Genomic DNA, 4,058 nt, shown 5'->3' on the forward strand with positions numbered 1-4,058 from the left:
AAGCCTATCCCGTGCATTTGTGTTTAAGTTTAACCCCGTTGAGCCTTGAGTAGCCTATGTTCTTTGTTAACCCACACTATCCTCACCTAGCCTAGATTAGGACCATCCATACCCTTGTTCTTGAAGCATAGTAAAGCATAATTTAGAAGGAATTCCTTTTGATGAACTTCTGTAGAAAAACAAGTGTGGGGGAGGTGATTTTTGTGTGTGTGTGTGTGCCAAAGTCCTTAATAAGGCACGGGTAGAAAAGAAAAAGAAAAAGAAAAATTCGTGGAAAATAGAAAGAAAAAAAAAGAGTTATGAAAAAGAGCTCTAAAGTGTTGTTTGTTAAAGAAAGGGTCCAAAACATTGAATTCGGCCCTAAATGTTGCATGAATCTTCCCTTTGTATTTAAAAGTTGATTATGCATTCTAAAGTGAATTCCAAGTGTCGATTTCATTGCTTTGCTTGCTATCACTTTAAGAATGTTTGTTATCCCTATCCTTTTCTTTGTTAGCCATTACTCCCAAGCCCCGTTACAACCCTTGACTTCAATCTTGAGTGTTGTGTGTTTCAATTTGTGGAGTTTGAAATTGGTATGAGCATATGGTGTCACTGGTTCTCGCATCTAAGTAGTAGCATCCCATTCATGAGATCATATCTAAACATGCTTATTAACTCCAGAAATTGCTTTCTTTGTTATAACATATGTGAGTACTAGTCTTTAATGTTTACATCAATCTTCTCACATATAACTAGTGTAGGGTGCGTAGTCAAAAAATCTGTGTGAAAATAGAGAGTATCTTGTAAGGAATTGAGTAATTTCTCTAAGGCATGTTACTACATTCAAAACATCGTTTTAATTGGTTAATTGTGAAGTAGTAAGTGGTGATTGTGATTGAGTATGTGCTCAAGCGTAAAGATAACCAAAATATGTGGGAATGATGATTTTTAACATGTCATGTGCATTGCAAATCCCTGAGGCAAATTTTGGAAGGTATAGGTTATGTTTTGTTTATTTTGTTTTGCTCGAGGACTAGCAAAAGCTAAGTGTGGGGGAATTTGATAGGAGCATATTTATGCAACTTAGTTAGCTTGTTTCTTGGCATTTATGTTGTTAGTTCCTAGTTATTTTATTATTTTAAGCTATTTTCGTGTGTTTATAGGTCCAAAGGGCTAAAGTGGCAAGAAAGTGTATTTTGGGGCATTTTGGAGCAGTTTTGGGCTTGGAATGGATAGCACAAGCATGGAGGAAGGTGGATGGACGAATTTGAAGACCAAAAGAGACTAAGAATGTGCTAAGAATATGAAGGCATTAAGTCATGAAGGAGGGAAGAATTTGGAGCCATGTGTTCCCTTCCATGTCCTCTTGTTGCATCAAACTTTACCTTTCACTTTGTGTCATAACTTTCACTTTACCTTTCACTTTGTGTCATAACTTTCCCTTTACCTTTCACTTTGTGTCATAACTTTCCCTTCCCCTTTCACTTTCTGTCATAACTTTCTCTTTACCTTTCACTTTGTGTCATAACTTTCTCTTTCCCTTTCACTTTGTGTCGTAACCCTTCCTTGTCCCCTTTGCCTTTCCTTCTCCTATAAATAATCCATCCTTCACCAGATTTCATAAATCCAACCTTCACCAGATGTCATAAACCCATCCTTCTACACCATCCATAACCCCCAAAACTCACCATCAGACCTTGTGCCGCAGCAAGAAGGAAGGAGGAGAGTCATTGCACGGGCTTGCCATTCGAGCTAGGATTGCTGGATCATTTTAGGTGTAATCTTTCTTTTGTTTTCAATGTTTCAATTCAATAATCTTTTTTTTATGAGTATGAGGAACTAAACCCCTCTTAGCTAGGGGGGAATTTGAAACCATGTTCATACTTGCAATATGATTTGATTACATCCAGTTGTGATTCATAAGTTGTGAATTCTATTTACTTATTCGTTTGAAGTAAAACTGATTTGTGTGTGTTGGTTGAGAGTGCATGCTTAATTTTCATGCATAAATCTGATGCTAGGATATAAAGGAGTTTCACCCAATCGTTATGAACTTAAATTCATAACTAGTGAAGGTTGCTTGTCACAATCGCGTTAAGTAAATTCTTGGCATAAGTTTCATGCAATTCATAGTTACAAATGCCTGGTCAATGCTTATGATTTTCATCGAACTTAATGATCTTTGCTCGTATCTTTATTATGCAATTCATGTAGGGAACTTGTGAAGAATGCTTTGGGTTGTTGTATGCAATCATCCAATTCAATGAAATTAGGAAAATCTGAGGGTTAATTATTGCAATTCACAGTTAATCTGAGGCGTTGAGGATTCATGGGTATTGAAGAGCAACTGGAAATCATTTTGTTTGCAAGTGTGTCAAGGGTGGAGAAGAACCTCCTAGCTAGCCTATCATCCATAGTTTTACCCCAAATTCGTCCAAATTTTGCTTAGTTTACAATCTGTTTGTTTTGTTTTCAAATTCACCAAAACCAAACCCCCCTTTACTTTAGAGTGTCTAATTAGTTAGAATCTATTTAGTTTGTGTTTTTAAGTGTTTTGAATCAATATAAAACCAAAATTCGTCCAAAAAGTGTGTTAGAGTAAAAAACTACCTAATTATTGTTTTTAGGCAGTTTTGAACGTTTTTAGCTTGTTTTGAGTCTTTTGAGTTTGATTTGAGTTCTTTGAGTCTAGTTAAGTGTTTTTAGCCTCTTTTTATATATTTGAGTCAGTTTAGAGTGTTTTAGCAATCCCTCCTAATCCCCGGTTTAAGAACGATCCCTACTTATTCATACTACAATTGTCAACAAGAGGGTTTAATTTGTGTGCTAAGTTAATTTTCGCATCACCATTCTCTGGTCAGATCCATCTGACCTACTACTTGATCCTCCCTTTTTTTCCAAGTCAATCGTTATGAGCCGACTAAACTTTACTTCGGCCTGTAGCAAATTACTTTTAAGTGGAAGTTGTCGAGCCTGATCAGCATGTCCCCATTCGAAGACTTTGTTAACTAATAATTCAAGCAATTTGGTGTGGATCTCACCATTACTTTGTATTACCTGTAGCAAATTGTTCATTTTTGGGATAACTGTCTGTTCAGTTTTTAGATAACTGTTTTCGAAGAAACGACCTAGTTGGATGGTCAGAGCTTTCACCACCGTCTTCGTCATAATCCTCCACTATTCCTTCAATACAAATGCATGAGGTTTGGTTAGGTACTTCTGTGTTTCGAGGCTAGGTACTGAGACAAACTTCCTTTTCTCAGTGTGTCAAACTTGCAGCCTCAGGGGTCACAGCAACAAGAGGATTTCGCATATGTGACACTTCTTGTCCAGGACTCTGAACTGGCAGAACGATCATTGATTTTCCCATGGTTGTGTTCTTTTTTACTGATCATGTCTCGATGGTCATGAACTTCGTAGTTTTAGCACTGTGTCCCACTGGGCGTGCCAAAATGTTGACCCTAAAAACTACCAAGCCTATATGGTGCACAGGCCGATTAACTAATGAGCTAACTATGTCCTTCGGTTGATGCGGGGCGTGCCAACTCGTCAGCCAAGCTCGGCCGAGGAGTGAAATACGTTGATGTTGCGTTGAACGCGCGGCTGACTTCTCGATCTTGCGACTACGGCCGAGGAAGGAACACTCTCGCCCTTCAGGTTCTAGAGCCTGAAGACAAGGCTACTAGTTCTATGAAGTTCACAAATCGTGGCACCAGATTCGATCACAGTGATTATATTCGTAAGAGTATAAGCACGTCGAATCGCACCAGAGTATAGGGGCACAAATACTCAAAACAGATATATGTCTTGATGGTAAACGTGGTTCAACCGTCAGAATGCCAAACTTTAAAGCCTACTTGTGAGTACCCAATCATAAAACAACTCGGCGTTCAATGTGCTGAGCCCTAGTAAACAGTAACACCTCACTTCACCGAGAAAGCTAATGAGATGACCTTTGCCAATAAAGACTCGAAAGTCTTTCTCGACCAAGGCTTGGATAAATAACCAATCGGCCTCGACGCAGTGCTGTTTATCCAAACTGAAGGTGTTCCGCAGTCGGCTGGTTCTACGACGAT

Source organism: Malus domestica, chromosome 01 (assembly GCF_042453785.1).
Source record: "Malus domestica chromosome 01, GDT2T_hap1".
Classification (NCBI taxonomy): domain Eukaryota; kingdom Viridiplantae; phylum Streptophyta; class Magnoliopsida; order Rosales; family Rosaceae; genus Malus; species Malus domestica.